The sequence below is a fragment of the Molossus molossus genome, unplaced genomic scaffold (genome assembly GCF_014108415.1).
Source record: "Molossus molossus isolate mMolMol1 unplaced genomic scaffold, mMolMol1.p scaffold_m16_p_5, whole genome shotgun sequence".
NCBI lineage: Eukaryota > Metazoa > Chordata > Mammalia > Chiroptera > Molossidae > Molossus > Molossus molossus.
In genome coordinates, this window is record NW_023425388.1 from 80,100,527 (window position 1) to 80,120,131 (window position 19,605).

General features: G+C 35.3%; 1 protein-coding gene and 1 pseudogene across 2 annotated transcripts in view; both read right to left on the reverse strand.

The window, feature by feature from the left end:
* Nucleotides 1-19,605, reverse strand: part of ALCAM (activated leukocyte cell adhesion molecule) — a 202,067-nt gene that overhangs the window by 161,395 nt on the left and 21,067 nt on the right. The gene's annotated exons all lie outside the window — the stretch shown is intronic.
* LOC118617574 lies at nucleotides 13,777-14,085 on the reverse strand (annotated as a pseudogene).

Consider the following 19,605-nt stretch of genomic DNA (forward strand, 5'->3'; position numbering starts at 1 on the left):
ATACCTTTTCTATATCTGTCCAAACTGTGATACTTAACCTAAAGGATATGGTGTTCTTATCAGATATGCTTTAAATTATATGATAATCATAAAATATAATCTTCACTGACATATTAAACATCAATCATGGTGCCAAGCATTTAATTCACTAATTAATTTAATCTTCACAAGAACACTGAGGTAAACACTATCATTACACATTTTTTACTGATGAAGCAATGGGAATTTAGGCATGTTATTAACCTGTCCAAGGTCACAGTGCTAACAAGAGTTAAAACTGATTTAGAACCAGGGCTGTTGGATTGGCAAGATTGGTATATTTCCTAACTATTCACAAATTTATGAGTCCAGGCAAACTGAGCATGTGAAAATGGTACATTTAAATAAAACATTTATTATTGTTTATCATATGGTGAGGGGTATATATACATGAGATTTATGATCATTTACTTTAAAATGTTTCCTTGGAGAAATTCTAGTTAATATCCCCATTAATATACCCATTAGTTCCTACTAAGAATCTAACATATTAAACATACTGGATGAATGTTAATATATATTTCATATTTTTATTAACATCTCCTCCTAATATTTTCTGAAATTCTTGGGCTAGGAAAATTTTTTCTTCAACTAAACAAAATCATCATTTATTTTTGCTCACACTGACCTCTGGCACTCTATTGAAGTCATTTGTCTCCTGAAGAACATAGCACTGAGCACTGTAAACCACTTGTGTGTGAGAGAAACAATGTGGCACTTAAAACTACAACTCAATTAAAACCTAGCACTTTCCCAACAAAAAGTACAATACAGGATTAATAATTTGCATGAAAACAATAACATATGAATCACTAACTTTACTAGTTTTTAGTACAAAGTTTCTCTATTTTGCTTTAATTCTGACAGTGTTACTGTGCGAGAAATATATTTATTTAAATTTTTGAGTTCCACATTTTAAATTAATAATTATACAGTTTGAACATTACATATCATATCAGTTCACAATGGGAATAAAACGCATTGTTTCTGATGCTTTTTGGCTTTCACATTCTTTCTTTTACCACAGTCTTCAAGGGTGTTAAGGTGAAATGCGGAGGGAAGCTGATGTCGTAATTATTTGGACACAAGGATCTCGTCTCCCCTTATGGGTCTCGTCTTGAGATACTAAAAATGTAAGGATTGCTTTATAAAAGCACAGGTCTGAAAAGGACTCTAGAGATTTACCCCTTCTTTCTCCAGGTTTTACTCATATCATTGTATACTGTTACTGGTCCTGGCATTAAATGTCTCCAGGGAAAGAGATTCCATTTCCATTTCAGAACCTGTTTCTGTCTACAAAATGCCCTTACCACTGTGAGATTTCCTCCCTTTGCTCCTGTTTACAATACATAACTTTTATGTTATTTCTTACATTTTTCATCTTTAGTAAATGTATTCTATGCCTTTGTTTCTCTCCTGGGTTATGAGACCTCAAACACAGAGAACTATGGAGCTTTCCATATGTTCTGCTCCTCAGCATCAGAAGCTGTCTAAGCCTGCAGGAACTCAGAGAGTCCCCGGAGGATGTCTATTTTCTTCAAGGTGGCATTGCTACGATGTCCCTGTTCAGCTCTGTTCCCACAAACAACCAGTACATTCAACTCTGAGCACTGCGTACCAGATTGCCCTTTGGCCCTTTGCTGATGTTGATCAATAATGTTCTCATAGCCAGCATCCCATCAGATGAAATAAAAAGATAGAAAGGCCATTATGTGAATTAAATGAGTTAAAACATGTAAAGAGTTTTGAAGAGTGCATGGCACATAGTAAATAGTCGACTAAATGTTATCCATTGCTCCTGCTGTCACTGTTACTATTTCTAGTGTTTCCATTACTGCTGTTGCTACCAGTACAACTTCCACTGCTAGTATTACTACTGCTACTATTAAAGCTACTACTATTTCTTCTACTGCTACTTCTTCTACTGCCAGTATACCCTGCCAGATGCACCTTCTTCTACCCAGTGGATTGGAGTGTTTGGGGGGTTGGGGATCACCTCCTCCCCACTGTCTGCTCCTCCTAATTGTACACTTGAGCTGTGTTCTCCCTGATCACATGGCTTCTCACACTCTAGCTCTCCATCCTTTCTGAGATCTTTCTGACAGTCTGTCATTTTGTAAGATCTGCATTAATGTTCTTCCATTAACATGAATAATTGAAAGTTCATCTAATAGAAATATCTTTCAATATTATATGATGTTTGCCAATTCTATTAATGGGTTAGGGGAAGTACCGTACACAAGAATGCAGGAAAGTGTAAGGATAAATGAAATATTAAATTTCTTAAAAAGGTCTGTAAATGGGAAATGTTACACTTTTTTTATGTAAGTTAATGCCAAAGGAAACTTTGAAAGGAATTAGCTTTTTCATAGCAATTTATATTTTCAAAGTGCTCCGCAATCATTTGTACTATTTATTCCTCAAACAAAGACCCACGAGGGAGTATGGCATCATCAAACATTTTTTCACAGGTGAAGAGTCTAAAATGTAGATATGAAGCAATTTAAAAACCAGTTAAAATATGATTAGCTTTCACAGTCTCTGAGTCGCTAGCATGCTGCTAAGTCAAATGAAGCCTGCCTGCCTCAGAAAGGTAAACAGAATAAATGAGTTAGCATTTAGATTCACAGACAAACCAACAGCGGATCACAAACCAAGTTAGTAAGGCCTATGGCCATGATGGTACCAAAATACTGAGATACATAAACACAAACAAACCACATACACCCACATACACACATGCATGAAAAATGGACATTAATTCTTCTGCCCTGATTTGCTTTGAGCCAAGTGTAATTCTCAGATGGATTTTGTGGTAGACATCACAGCAGACACTACCTCCTTTCCTACAACTTAAGACAGCCCGCCTTTGTGGTTTCTAATGCGGCCTGCCCAGCCTGCCCTTCCCATTGTGCTCGTTCTAGGTGACCCAGATGGCGATCTTGGAGGCTGAAAGTGCCAATGGTACAGTTGTTCAGATGGCCCTGTTATAACATCAAAGGTGACTGTGAGGACAAAGTAATGCCATCATTTAAAATGACAATTGCCTAATTCACACTCATGGACGTATTTATTATTTTAAATATGTGGATCAATCTGGCCTAAATTCATTGTAATCACATAGCTCCTAATGGCAATAATCCATTATTGTCAGGAAAGGATATTCCTGACAATATAATAAAGTGTCTAGAGTTTGCACATTTCTTGACAGAAATGTCTGTTGAGTATAAAGGAAATCACTAGGTCACCTAAGACTAAGTTGTTTTACTTACTTGAAACATATGAGGAGGAGGTTAGATAGAGTTTAAGTGTTATTTTTATTATTCTCTTTGTTTAGTGTTTGTCATTATTCACTATCTCAGAATTATATAGTCATTGCTGTCCCCTTTCTGTTTTCTCTGAATTATAGATTCGTTTCTATTCTCTTCTCCTCCCTCACGCAACAAATCCCATCACCACTCTACCACCACCACCATCCCATCTTCAAAAAACCTTTCACTTGAGTATTTCTTCGATTCTTGTGTAGAAAACTCCTGAGGGCCTTTACTCATCTCTGAAAGTGGGGCTGAAAAATGTTACCACTCTTACTACCATTGCATTACTGTTTTGAATCTATAAAATGACGGAAGGGTGTTAATTAAATCATTACACAAATGCAGAGGATACATTATGCTTGTGCAACCATTATGGGAAACAGTATGGAGTTTCCTCAAAAAATAAAAATAAAGCTATCATATGGTCCAACAAACTCACTTCAGTTCTAAGTATATAGCCAAAAGAAATAAAAATGAAATAGCAAAAAGATATCTGCAGTCTCATCTTTACTCTCAAAATAGCCAAGATAAGAAAACAACCTACTTGTGCACCAATGGATGAATGAATGAAAGAAGATGTGCTGTGTGTGTGTATAAATTCAGCCACGAGAAAGAAGGAAATGCTGCCAGTGTGACAACATGGATGGACTTTGAGGGCATTATGCTAAGTCAAATAAGCCAGACTGAGAAAGACAAATACTGTTTGATGTCAATTCTATGTAGAATCTAGAAAAAAACAAACTCGGAGGAGCAGGAAGTAAAGTGGTTGCCTGAAATTGGGGTGTGGAGCAAATGGGGAGGTGTTGCTCAAAGGTTACATACTTCCAGTTATTAGATTAACAAGTATGGGTATTGAATGTACAGCGTGTTGACTACAGCTAATAGCATATATGTTAACAGAGTTGATATCAATTGTTCTCACCATAAAAAAAAGGTAACTGTGTGATGGGATGAAGGTGGTAGCTAATATTTTGGTGATAATTTTTTGCAATTTATATACTTATCAAATCAATTATATACCTATACAACTTAAACTATACAATGTTATGTGTCAATTACCTCTCAATCAAGCTGAGGGGGCGGGGAGAGGAAACATTTCATTGGAACAGTCTATTACTCAAAAGGTCTCCTTTAATACTATTAATGAATATCATGAACATTTTTATTTTAAAATTATTTTCAAATATTTTGTATATGTGAAAATAATATTGCTTTGTTTCTGTTTGTTTTTTATAAATTAAATGACATTTAGAGAAAGATGTCAGAAAATAGTTTTCAAAACCTAATAATAAAATGTTTCACCAATGGCAAATTAGAAGCTTTAAATATCTACAAACTTTCTATTTTAAAAAAAATTACATAACCTCATGGATGACCCCCCCCCCAAAATTTACTTTTTTCATTCTTCATTTGTGTGTTTAAAGTCACCTAAATTAACTTTATTGGCCTTCAAAGGACAATGTAGTTACCCCTTCCAACTACTATGCTTTTAACTTCAATTATTTGAAAACAAGAGTATGACAACTTATAAAATCTGTAGTTAAGAATGAAAAGTACTAAGTCAGTGATAGGAAGTAGGGAATAGTAGTGGGGGACAGGGTAAGGGGAGTCAAGAAGAGGTTTGCTACCTTTTAAGACCAGTTCTTTTACCAAGGGATGCAGGCTGTCTACTAAACAAGCTACTTTCAGCCAGTCAGTGCAAATACTCTGTGTTCTCAGGCCAACGGCAACGGCTGAAAAAGAGCCAAAGTTTTCCAAACAGAGTGACCCTTGTTGTCTTTGTGTGAACTGACCAGCTCTTTTGGATTTACCAAGGAGTGAAGGTTTTCACAGTTTGGGTGGTAAGTAGAGTCTAACCTGCAAGATTAGATTGAAAGCATAAAACTATCAAGATATAACTATTAAACCATTACAAGATAGGGAAATTAACATGATGACAATAAATCTACTGAATTCTAATATATATACTTATTTGCAATAATATATATTCATTATGAATAAATAGTTGTTAGCTATTATGAATTTTTTAACTGGTTATTTGGCATATGGATAATAACTGTATATGTGTTATATTTTTATATTTTATTTCATATTTATACAGTTTAAAAACAAAGATAAGCATTGTAAATATATAACAATGACATGTAATTTCCTTTAAAGCCAATGTATAGCACAAAAATAGTCAGGTCAGAAAATATTTACTAAAATTTATTAGTTATTACATGATGGATACAAAAATAAGTTGACCACTGTCCAAACTTTATCCGAATAATGTTTTATTTGAGGTCTATTTATTTTTTGAAACAAAAAGGCCATTAAACTCAAGTAGCATTTTTAAAAAACAATGATAAAAGTCTATTTGCTGTCTGTGGTTTAAGAAAATTTCCAACAGGCCTTAGAAGAAATGCACATTTGGGGCTGTGCTTCTAGATGTACTTTGGGTGAACTGTCCAAAGCCACTTAAGATTCACAAGGAAAACGGTTTAGAATGAGAACAAAATAAAGGAAGTGTAAAGATAGTGAAAAAGAGAGAGAGAGGGGAAAAAACCAGGCTTATGAGGGCTAGAAGGCCTTTTTGCTGCTCTTGGCAGAAGGAACAAAGTGAGAGGCAGATTCCAGTGCTAAGGAAAATGCAGACATGAATTAATGGTGATTAAAAATTGGTAAATATTACCAGATTCCTTATAAATATCTCTCCTAAACATTTAATGGTTTAGGGCACAAAAGCTATGGCCAAAGCAGAAGCCATAAAAGAGGCTTTCATACTAGGAAAATAATTTATACAGCAAACACAAGTGTAGTCATTCCAGCTGGCGTGCTGCTATCCATCTTAATTATTGCAATAAATGACCACAGGCCATCACTTTTAAAAGACTATGGAAAACTGGAGGGTTACCAAAAGATCAGGAAAAAGAAAAAAAGTGATGATTAAATTGAAAATCAGGCCATAATGCTGATGATACATTTTTACTGGGATAAACAAGCTTTGTCTTTGAAAATTGTATCTGACCTCGTAAATTTCTCGATAATTTGATAAGCAACTGTACAATTTATGTGCTGTGCACACACCAGATTGCATTTACAGAGAGCATTTTTTCCTACTGGAAAGAACTACAAAGGGGTCTCTGCAGTGGTCATGCATCAGCAGAGGGTAGGCCAATGAGACCTGCAGGATAGACAGCATCACCTGCGAGCAGTTATTCTGAGAGTGGGGTCCCAGGACCAGCATCAGCAGCACATGGAAACTTATTAGAAATACATATTCTAGACCCTACATCAGAAGCACCGAATCAGTCTGAAACTCTAGGGGTTGGGCTCAACGATCCATGTTTTCGCTCTCCAGGTGCTTCTGACGTGTGTCCAAGTTTGAGGACCACTGCTCCACCGTAATGAAAGCTCTGTGGGACCCCATTTGCTGAACAAATTAATTTTTTTAAAAGCTTTTTATTTTAAAAAGTAAATTTGAAAGATATCTCAAGTCAGCATTTTCAGGTCTTTTTAGTGCTGGCAAGTAGTTTCAGTTATAGACGAGAAGGTAAAGTCTTTTAAAAGCTTCATTAAAATAGATGAATTCTGATTTGAATCTAGAATCAGTTGTATTTGAACAACAAGAAGTTCTTTTAAACAATATTGTGCCAATCTTTACATAACTAGTTTTGAATTTGTGGATGAATAGTTAGTTTGTTATATTTTGTTGTAGGGGGGATGATTATATGAGAAGAAATTGGTCCTAAAAAAAATGGAATCTGTTACCTATCATTGTCTATAACTAACATATCATTTTCTTCATGTAATCATTCATTTACACTTTTAGCTATCACTTCATGTTACCCAGAATAACATAATATATCCATGAAATTTTGTATCACAAGACAACTCTAGCACTTTGCATAGGTTTAATTCATATATTCTTGGTGGGGCAAAAGTAGGTTTACAGTTGTGGGTATGCGAAAGTTTATTCTTATATTATTATTTATTAATTAGTGTATTATATTTTATACAAACAACTGTATAGCTATTTTTGCCTTACCATGTACATGTATACAACCTTTAAAAGATGTGCTTTATTTTTTCAGAATCATTGTTTATTGAGAAAGAGTGATACTAAAAAAATGAGAAAATAATAGGATTTTTATCTGTAAACTCTAAACTTTTATTGCCAGTTAACTAAGGGAACAAATGCCAAGAGGAAAATTTATGAACCTCAAGGGGCAGAGTAATGACCATCATCATTTTACGAAGTGCAATTTTAGGAGACTCACTTTTATTGTACTTTTGTTTGAATTATAAACTTTCATAAAAAATAGGAAATTGGGCAAAGTAATATATTTGAACTCTAAAATGCCATTTAAAACAGCCTCACAAAGAAATATTACTTTAAAAATTAATTCAATTTATCTGCAAGAGGAAACCTTCTTCATGAGCTGAAAGTTGTCTGAAAACCAACAAAAAGAAAGGGAAACATTTTAATGCCACCTAATGATATAGATATCTTTTATATTAAAATTACTATTTCCCATGCTAACATCAACAAAATAACTATAAAAATGCTAAGAAATTAATCCATAGGCCATCTTTGGAAAGAAATTGTAACCCATAAGGGGACAATCTCTTTTCCCGAATGCCATCTGTGGAATTAACCATGCCAATAATGCCAATACCATGAGCATCAAAAACAGGGAAAAAGAACCAAAGAAATAAAGGACCAGGGAAGCTATGGTTCCATGGTATTTAAACTATTACATAGTAGATATTGCTGAAAAGTGCCCCAAATTATTGATTTAAGTCCACTACAATTCTATTTAAAAACTCAACTGTTACTAATGCCTTTATTCCTCTTTGGTTTGATTTTTGAGAAAGACACTCAACAAGTTCCTAAATGCTCTTCTCCCATTTCTTGGCTCCTCTTGTTCCTTCAACTCTATTTTTTATTATTATTTTTCTTTATTAATTTTATTTTTATTTGTTTATTTTTATCATCACCCGAGGACATTTTTCCATTTTTTGTTCAGATAGAGTGGGAGGGAGAGAGAGAAAAAGAGAGAGAGAGAAACATTGACATGAAAGGGACACATTGAGTGGCAGCCTCCCGCACAACCCAACCAGGTCGGGGACAAACTGCAACCGAGATACATGGCCTTAGCGGGAACCGAACCTGGGTCTCTCTGGACCGCAGGAGGATGCTCTAACCGCTGAGCCAAACTGACCAGGGCTTCTTTATTAATTTTAGAGGGAGAGGAAGGGAGAGGGAGAGAGAGATAGATACATCAATGAGAGGGAACACTGATTGGCCACCTCCGCCGGCCCTCCACTGGGGATTTGGCCCACAACCTGGGCATGTGTCCTGACCAAGCATTGAACCAGAGACCTTTTGTTTTGTACATGGATTGATTCTCGACCACTGAGCCACACCAGCCGGGCCTTCCTTCAACTTTAACACGTTGCTCAGTCAATTCTCATTTGCTTCCAAGTTTGGTTCTGTCCCAATGGCTTGCTCCCTTTTTTTGTTGGTCCACACACATACTTAAATCTCTACTATCACAAAAATTCTTGAGGATCAAACCTCTTATCTTCTTAACCTCCTATTTATCTCCTTATGATTATGACCAGACTCCATTTTCTGTCTGCATTGTACTCCAATGATTTGTGCAGTGCCGTGATCTCTTACACCTTTTGGAGGCAGATACTGTACCTTACTCATCTTTATTCAGCACAACAGCTATATGCAATGGTTTGCTTTAATGAATGTCTAATAACTTTTAAGTTAATTAAATTAAAGTTTAAAAAGAGCTATAGTATTGTTTAACCTGCCCAGTTCTTTCTGTTATCACATCCCCAGTTTTTACGAAACTGCATAGAAATCTGATAATTTCTCCTCCTCCATTTATAGTTGATTGGTCTTTAGTTGGTTCCTAACCCAAGCTAAGCCAATCAGAATCCTCTCTGTGCACATTTGGAATCAAAACTAGGCAAACCATGCTGGGTAGTTTATTAAATGGAAAAGAACAGAATCAAGAGCAATAGACCACCATATGGCATTAGCACCAAAATAGGATAGTCTGCAGAAAGAGAGAAGGCACATTAAATGAACTGAGAAACGGAGACAGAGAGAACTGACAGCATTTATACCCTTGTTTCTAATTAGTTACCAAGTCCTAAGTCTCAGCTATAACTTCTCCCTTGGTTATAGAGATTTCTCTTTTTGCTTAAGCTAGATTCTTTAGACTCCTGTTACTGCAATAAAATAGTCTGTAAAATACAGAGGCCAGATTTATGGGTCATATATTGTTAATTGCTTTTAACTTAATAAGAGAAAAGCTTATTTTGGGGATGGAGGGGAGGATCTAAAATAAAAAGATAAGATAGAAATGTCACTTGAAATCAGATATAGCAAGTATACTATATCAGTATACATAAACAATACAGTAAACAATCTAAAAAGAAAAAAACATCTGTATATGGGAAGTGGGAACTAATTGTTGCTTTCAACTTCCATATTTCTGTATATTCTCCAAGGACAAGAAGTTCTGGGTGTCTATTATACCAAATAGAATTAGGATAATAATGTATTAAACATCATCCTGAAAATGTTCTGTTGAATATTGTTCAACTTAATTTGTAAAATCATACTCCATGTGGTCACTAAATCTATTTTCTTTTTCTTATTTATCTATTTATTTATTTATTTTGTTGTACGTGCCCCTAGTGGGAACCGAACCCGGGACTCGGACGCTCAACCGCTGAGCCAAACTGGCTGGGGCACTAAATCTATTTTCAATGGAGAAATATGAAAGGGTCCAAAGAAACCATTAAAAAAATTTAATAATGGCCACCATCAACACATCATCAAACAACAAGTGTTGGCGAGGGTGTGGAGAAAAGGGGACTCTAGTACACTGCTGGTGGGAATGCAGACTGGTGCAGCCACTATGGAAAACAATATGGTGTTACCTCAAAAAATTAAAAATTGAACTTCCATTTGACCCAGTGATCCCGCTTCTAGGAATATACCCTAAGAAGCCTGAAACACCAATCAGGAAGAATATATGTACCCCCATGTTCATAGCAGCACTATTTACAATAGCTAAGATCTGGAAACAGCCCATCAGTAGACGAATGGATAAAAAAGCAGTGGTACATATACACAATGGAGTACTAAGCAGCTGTAAGAAAGAAAGAGCTCTTATCCTTTGAGACGACATGGAGGGACCTGGAAAGTATTATCTTAAATGAAATAAGCCAAGCAGAAAAAGACAAATACCACATGATTTCACTTATATACGGAATATAATGAACATAACAGTCTGAGGAATATGGTAGACCCAGAAACATGGAAGTAGGGCACAGACTGACATCCCTCAGAAGAGGGGGTGGGGGGTGGGAAGAGATAAACCACAGAACTTATATGCATGTATGCATGACCAATGGACATGGACAACTAAGCCAGGGTCGGGGTCGGGGTGGGGGTGGGGTTGGGAGGGAGGTGCCAATGGGGTAAAAAAGGAGAAATATCTGTAACAAAAAAATAAATAAATAATTTTCAAAAAATTTAATAGTACAAATCCTTTGTCAATAAGTTGGCAGGAAGGTCATATAATATAAATCATACATGCTGAATGTTAACTTGTGATAAGCTTTGGGTATAATACTTGTGGCATGAGATACATACTTTATTTGCTATGCTTCCAATGATTATGTTATAAAAAACTCTATATGAACCATGGTTGTTACTATCTATCCTGCATTTGTTTCACCAAATATAAGACTTACTTTCAACATTAATGAAAAGAGTAATCACAGAGAGCAAAACCTTATAGAGGCCTCTATGACAGATTCAGAAAAAGTAAACACAATCTCTGTAACCTACTGAATTATTAAATCATTTTCCAAAATATAGCCATTGGCTTGCCACATTTTCTGTATGGTTACAGTTGATCTAAAATTGAAAAAACAAAAATCACTTCTCAAACTAAATAAATTCTCATGACCATACATGCTGATTTCAGGGGAAGACCGTAGAACTGTGCAGCTCTAAGCGTACTCAATGGTACTCTGTAATACAGAAACTCATTCTCGGGAGTGCTCTGTGGAACACGCTTCACATCTCACATTTTCTTAAAAACAGTGATCACTGACTGAAAATCTCCCGGGACAAAGGTCTGTTTTACAAAGTCAGCCAAGGTTGAAGGAGTCGAAGGAAATCCCTGAGACCTCAGTGCATGCAAATGGCAGCTGAGAAGCAGAAACATTTCTAAGGACCTCTTAAAGATGGAACAGCGATTTGGAAAAGCCTAGGCATCTGTGGCGAGGATGGTGGCTCCCTGTCCATGGCTATGTGTGTCTGCAACAAGAAACTGGAGACTTGACTTGGGGTGGTGAACACAAAATACAATACCCAGATGACCTATTTCAGAATTGTACACCTGAAACGTGTATAATTTTAGTAACCAGGGTCACCCCAATAAATTCAATGAAAAATAAAATAAACTTGTCCTGGTTAACACCCCCCACCCCCCCAAAAAAAAACAACTAGACCCGTCTCAAGATGTCTATACTTACCTCCCTCTCACATGTGCAGAAATACAAGGATAGTGAGCACACACACAGTCAAAAGGAAGCTATATGCAATCAGCTGACAGCCCCAAAGTATTCTGTACTTCCTTTGTGTGTTCAATCATATAAGAATCACTTTTAATTCTTTCAGTTTTAGGTGTTTTACATGCTGTTACCACACTTATAGAAAGTGCCCTGGTGTTCTGGCTGTTGATGTGGCACTCTTGAGGAAATGGACTTGAACCGTATCATGAAAATGTACTCAGGTTTTTGTTTTCTCCTGCGGCTGTTGGATTACTATGGCAATCTGAAGAGATTTATAATGCCTTCCATATACTAGTCAACCCAGCTCGTGAATTGAAAGCACTCTTACTTATGTCAGCCTGGCTTTAATAGTTGACAGTGAGGTCAGTGAAAATACTGTGGAAGTGTTCATTACCTAAAAGCAGATGTTTATTATATTTTTAGAAGAAAAAAAAGGAAACAAAAATCTTTTACTCTCTGTGTTAATTTTTTAGTATCTTATTCTTTCAGTTGTTTCTTTTAAAACACGTTTACAGGTGTTCTAAAGTCTAATCTCTTTTGAATGAGCTCTTGACTAGCTGTGAACTAAATGTCAGGTACAAAAGAGGGATTAAAACAATTTAGATTTCTAAATGCTGGGATACAATCTAAAAGTAAGACACCATTACTTGAACTGCCAGTATTTAAAAGAAGTATTTTATGAGTGATCATTCAGAAAAATGCCAGAGAGGATAGCTATAAGGAGAATGTGACCAAGTGGTGTCTCTTTGAATGAGGCAAGTTATAAATGTGTTTTGTATAAATCTATATGCAAAAAGAATCAACTTTGATGTTGCAAAGATTTCTAGGAGGGTTAACTCTGTTTCACAAAATTTAGCCTTGCTAAATTCCTCCAATGTAGACATAAGATTTAATATTTTTCATTTCTCTAAGCAATCCTTAAATTAGAATAAGAAAATTATTTCACTTATAGAAAGCTATGCTTCCAAGTTTTCTATGATTCATCAAAATAGTTTGGCTATATAATTTTTCTATATTCTGTATAGTAAGGTCATATATTTCAAAATCCATGAGGCCTCTAGGATCCACTGATGAGGTGCTAAGTATTTAACATATCAAGCAAAAATTATATAATATATAACAATTATATAATTATTACTGGCTACTTCCACAAATGAAAAATTACCCATATTTAAGTGTAAAATTTTAAATTGGGTATAAATTCCAAATAATGAAGAAAACTTACATGCAGCTAGTAAGAAATGAACAGATTTCTTGTTTTTTTCTGTTGTCATATTTTTATTTATAATGCAGGAATATATTTCTAGATTATACCAGAAATCAAACAATCCTAAATCTGGATAATATATTTTACTTGTATAATATATTTACATAATATATTTTATTTGTAAACACTAGAGTAATGTTTTTTTGTTTTTGTTTTTTTTTTAAATAACTGAAGAGCGTTTCTTTGTCTTTCACTAATACTTTATCTTAGGACAAAACTAAGCTGTGGTATCACCTGCTCACCCAACTTTAAGCAGGGTTAATAAGTGAATGAATGCTTTAAAGCAGATATGAACACTTTTACAGGATTGGAACCAACATTAACTGACAAAGAAAAACTTCCCCCTAAATCATCATACAAATGTTTATTTAAAAAAAGGGGGAGGATGATAGAGGTTCCAGATTGAACAAGATCCTCATATTTCATCTAACACGGTCAATCCTGGCAAGACTGTACCAAAATGGGTTCGGGATTACTATAACACAAAATATCCACCATGGAACGCTTCACACACCTGTGTTCTAAGTCCACCCCATCCCCCTAATGCTTTCAACACAATTATATTTGGGCCTGTTGGGCCTGCCAATGAAGGAGAACATAGGCCTTCTCTTTAATCCAGTCTTTGCTAGAAAATCTGGGTATCAGCTCCATCAATGAGGCAGCTGAAATCAACCAGATCATCAATAAAATCAAACAACTAACTGACTGATACCATATATGATAAAGGACTGTTGGAATTCCTTTTCTTCAGATGTTCTTCATACATTTTACTAACACGTTTCATGCATTCATTCACAGATTCCAGTCAGCATAAGTTCTGCCTTCTGGCCTCTTGGGAGGCGCTACCAGCAAAGTGGTGAGAGACATCGCACCCGACTCTTTGGCTGCAGCCGCCTCAGATGCTGTGACCCCACAGAAGTTTAACGCCTGAGTAGTGCTGCTGAGACACTAGTTCTCCAAGTGTCTCAAATCAGATGCCAGATTAAACAATGATTAACAAATTTCTTGACGTTAGGAATTGACGAAGTCTATTTGTACTGTGAATTTTTAGAGTGAGTATAAATATACATCATTTCACAAATAAATTTGATCATGGTCTAAATAATTAGGACCACAATATTTTGGCAAACATTCCTCCAGGACAACAATGCCACTAGCTTTCCAAAATAATCCATTTGTTACTGATACTAATGCCATTGTAATTAGCCTACTTATTAATAACAGGAAAGGAACAAAGGAGAAGTAAACTATTATAGGCATGTCATTTGGGCAGCTTCACCAGAAAGCTAGAGCTTTACACTCCCTGAGGAGCCATGGGTCTTTTCCACTGTGGATGGCTGGGGCAAGGGACTGGACAGGGAGGAGAAAATGCGCATACCCACTAAAGTTGGTGTGGTGTTGGGAAAGTAGTTGCCTGTCAGGCACACCTGAGAACAGGTCATTGGCCAGAACGGATGTGGTCACTGCAAGGGCGTGACATTTGAGATATTTAATCCCCTAAACGAAGCAGTGTATTTCTCTTGTACACTTGGTGTTCTTGTGCCCTTGGTTCCTCTTGGTGTGTTGCGCTTAATCCCTGGCTTGTGGGGTTCTCTCACTCCTGCTCCCAGGCATTCACCCACAGGGCCCATGGTCATATGGACCCCCCCACACAATGAACTCATGGCCTGCAAGTGGTCTGATGCTGAACTGGGCCCAGCGACAACCTGAAAGGAACCTTTAGACACTGGCTTTGCTTTTAGCTTTACTGAAGCCCAGCTACACATCTTTTATGACTGGAAAGGGACTTTGAAAACCCAGGGATGTAATTCCACACAAATAAAACACTCATCCTCCAGTGTGTGACTCAGAAAATGTTTTTTTCTGGAAATATTATAAGAACCCCACCCCCATCACCCAGTGGGGAAGAGGATATCCAAATTTCTCCGATAATAGTACAAAACTAAAATTTCTTTCATTGTATGTTTTTTTCTCTCATAGTCACTTGTCATCACAGGCATGAATTTGCATGTTTGAACAATCTTTTATTTTATTTTTTCTTTATTGTTGTATTACAGTTATCCCTCCTCCCCTCCCCCCCGCATTGATACCCTCCTCCCAGCTCCCCACAATGAACAATCTTTCAGCAGTCATCATATAGGATTACAATTTTACATTTGTAAATCACTTCAGCGCACCAATCAACAAGCAAACTCTGCAATCTCATCTATCTTGAATGTGATTTAAACTTAAATATGAACTAGTATTATTAAAAATACCAATAAAAAGGAAGAATCATTTTAATTCCAGTATGTTTGTAGGTTTACTGTAATATATCAAAAAAACAGAAAGGGAAAGACAAGCAAGAAACACAAAAACGAGTATAACTTTATTCTAAAATTTTATAATAATGGATAGCACTACATTTAATTAAATGTCCTAATTTCTCAATTCAATATAAGTAAATTAACTACTTGAGAAGTGTATCTCTTCTACAGTTTTGGTAGTAGCACCACTATTATAATAATTTGCACTAATAGTTTATTTAAAAATAGTTTATTTATAAATATTCAAATTGCATGAAAGAGGATGTAGTTAGAAAAAAACTTCCCTTTTATCTCATATCCCCAGTTTCCCCTTTCAATGATAGCCATTATTAAAAGTTTTCGTATGTTTTTCAGGAAAAATATCTATGTATACAAAATTCTGTTAAATGATCATGTCTTTTTAAATATATAGTCCATTTTCATAGAAATCAGTCTACCATACAAATTTTTCTGTCACCCTTTTTTTCTAGCTATTTATTCTTATATTTTTAATAAATAAGAACAAAGAAAAATGTAGTGGGACAATTTTCTACTTTACATAGAAAAATGTTTCCTTCTTTCTGTTACATTTAAATATGTGTCATAGTCAAACTTTTTCTTGGAAAGTACAGCATATTAAAACATTCAGCTTAAGATGTTGATAATAATGGCAATATTAATAATAACAGCTACATTTCTGAAACCTGTGCTATTTTTACATTGACTTTGCTAATCACTCTGCCAAGATTACCTCACTTAGTTCTTTCAATAAACCACTGATATAATTACCATTATCTCTTTCATTTTACAGATAAGAAAATGGACTTAGAGACATTGCTTAATCATAACTTGCCCACTTAGGTAACTTGTTTCAGTTATTCCTTCTTCCTTTTTCCTTTCACAAAATTCTTAATATAACCATTCAGTTTACAGTATCTAAATCTTGACTATAAAGTCTCAGGGCTTTAGCCTTCAAGAGTTAAAGACCCACAGGGTGTGGTTAGGACCATTTGGAATCTAATTATTTAAATACAAAAGATGCTCTTTTTATATTTTATTTTTTTTAAAAAAGTCTGGTTTCTTGTCTAAACTAAGTTTTCCTAGAAGGATATGTCTATAATCAAATATTGAGCAAAGGCTCAGGTCCATCATCCCAACATTAACAAACATACACACTTTAAACCAGAAAAAATCAAGTTACAGTTTCTTCCTATCACTTTATTTTTTTTTTACACATTCATTTATTTCTATTTGATATTGGTAACATGTCCCTTTATTTCTTTATGGATCGACTGTCTTGAATCATACTTGAAATATGAATCACACTGTATTTTTTATTGAATTTTATCAGGGTAACATTGGTTAATAAAATTATTTAGGTTTCAGGTGTACAGTTCTATAATGTTATCTTATATTGTATTGTGTGTTTACCACCCAAAGTCAAGTCTCCTTCTATCACCATTTATACCCACTATACCCTCTCCTTTTCCCTCTTGTAATCACCATGCTATTGCCTGTGTCTGTGAGGTATTTTCCTTAATGCCTTCACCTTTTTCATGTAGCCCCCTAACTCCACTCTCCTCTCACAGCTGTCAGTTTATTCTCTATATATGAGTCTGTTTCTATTTTCTTTGTTATTTCATTCTGTTCATTAGATTGCACATAAGAGTTAAATCATAGGGTACTGTCTTTCTCTGACTGGCTTATTTCACTTAGCATAATGCTCTGCAGGTCCATCCATGCTGTCACAAAGATCAAGATTTCCTTCTTTTTTATGTCCTAGTAGTATTCCATTGTGTAATTGTACCACAGCTTTTTTATTCACTCAACTACTGATGGACACTTGGGCTGCTTACAAATCTTAGCTATTGTAAATAATGTTGTAATAAACAAAGGGAGGCATATATTCTTTTGAATTAGTATTTTGGGATTATTTGGATATATTTCCAGAAGTGAAATGGCTGGGTCACAAAACAGTTCCATTTTGAGTTTTTTGAGGAAACTCCATACTGCTTTCTATGGTGGCTGCCCCAATCTGCATTCCCATCAATAATACATAAAGGTTCCCTTTTCTCCACATCATCACCAATATCTTTTGTTTGTTGATTTATTGATGATGGTCATTCTGACAGGTGTAAGGTGATATCACATTGTGGTTTTAGTTTGCATTTCTCTGATGGTTAGTGATGCTGAGCATCTTTTTATATGTCATTGGCCATCTGTATGTCCTATTTGGTGAAGTGACTATTCATATCCTCTGTCCATATCTTTATTGGATTGTTTTTTTGGTGTTGAGTTTTATATGTTCTTTATAAATTTTAGATATAAACCCTTGCCATATGTATCATTGGCAAATACATTCTCCCATTCAGTGGGTTGTCTGTTCAATTTGTTGATGGTTTCCATTGCTGTGCAAAAAGTTTTTGTTTGCTGTAGTCCCATTTGCTTTTTTCTTTTGTTTCCCTTGCCCAAAGTGATCTATCAGAAAAAATATTGCTATGAGGAACGTCTGAGATTTTACTGCCTATGTTTTCTCCTAGAACTTTTATGGTTTGAAGTCTAATATTTAAGTTTTTAATTCATTTTTGGTTTATTCTTGTGTATGGTGTAAGAAGGTAGTCTAGTTTCATTTATTTACATGTATCTGTCCATATGAATTCCTCTTTGTGTGGCCAGCACCTGCACAGCAGCTCATGCACCATGGTCAGGATTGAGCCTCACAGTCAGTCATCTTGAGGTCAGTCCCATACACAAATAGGTCTCTAGCAATCAAGACTCAATTACATCAGGAGGGACAACATAACCCACACAAGGGACATGACTGAAGCATCCAGAGAAAGAGCTAAATGAAATGACAGCAAGCAATTTATCAGATATAGAGTTCAAAGGAATTGTTATAAGGATGCTCAATAGCATGGAAAAAAAAAAAAGACATAGAAACCACAAAAAATAACCAGTCAGAAATAAAGACTATATTATCTGAAATAATATCTATATACATACATACATACATACATACATACATACATACATACATACATACTGGAAGGAATAAACAATAGGTTGGATAAAACAGGGGACTGAATCAATAATTTGGAAGACAAGATATAAAAATACATCCAATCAAAGCAAAAAAAAAAAAAAAAAAGAATTTTAAAAAATGAGGATAGTTTAAGAGACCTTTGGGACAATATTAAGTGTAACAACATCCACATCATAAGGGTATCAGCAAAAGAAGAGAGAGAGCAAGGGATCAAAAACCTATTTAAAGAAATAATGACCAAAACCTTCCCTAACTTAGTGAAGAAAAAAGACACACAAATCCAGAAAGCACAGAGAGTCCCAAACAAAATAAACCCAAAGAGGCCCACATCAAGATACATCAAAATTAAAATGGCAAAGGTTAAAGACAAAGAAAGAATCAGCCCTGGCTGGTTAGCTCAGCTGGTTAGAGCATCATCCAGATATGTCAGGGCACATATAAGCATCAACCAATGAATGCATAAATAAGTAAAACAATAAGGTGATGTCTTTCTCTGTCTCCCTCCTAGCCCTTCAAATCTCTGTCTAAAAAATCAACTAAATAAAAGATACAAAGAGAGAATCTTAATAGAAGCAAGAGAGAGACAATTTGTTACCTACAAGGGAACTCCAAGAAGACTGTCAGCTGATTTCTCAACAGAAACATTTCAGGTCAGAAAGGATTGGCATAAAATATTCAAAGTGATAAAAAGGAAGGGCTTACGACCAAGACTACTTTACCCAGAAAGGCTATCATTTACAAATGAAGAAGAAATAAAGAGCTTCCCAGACAAGAAAAAGCTAAGAGAGTTTATAATCACTAAAGCAGTATTATAAGAAATCTTATAGAGATTTATTGAAGCAGGAGGAAGGGGGGGCGGAGGAAGGAGGAAAAGAGTAGAAGAAAACACAGAGGAACACAGTAAGAATAATAAAATGATAATAAATATGTACCTATTAATAATCACTTTAAATATAAATGGTTTGAATGCCCTAATCAAAAGACATGGGATAGTTGAATGGATAAGAAAACAGACCTATATATATGCTGTCTACAAGAGACCCATCTCAGAATGAAAGA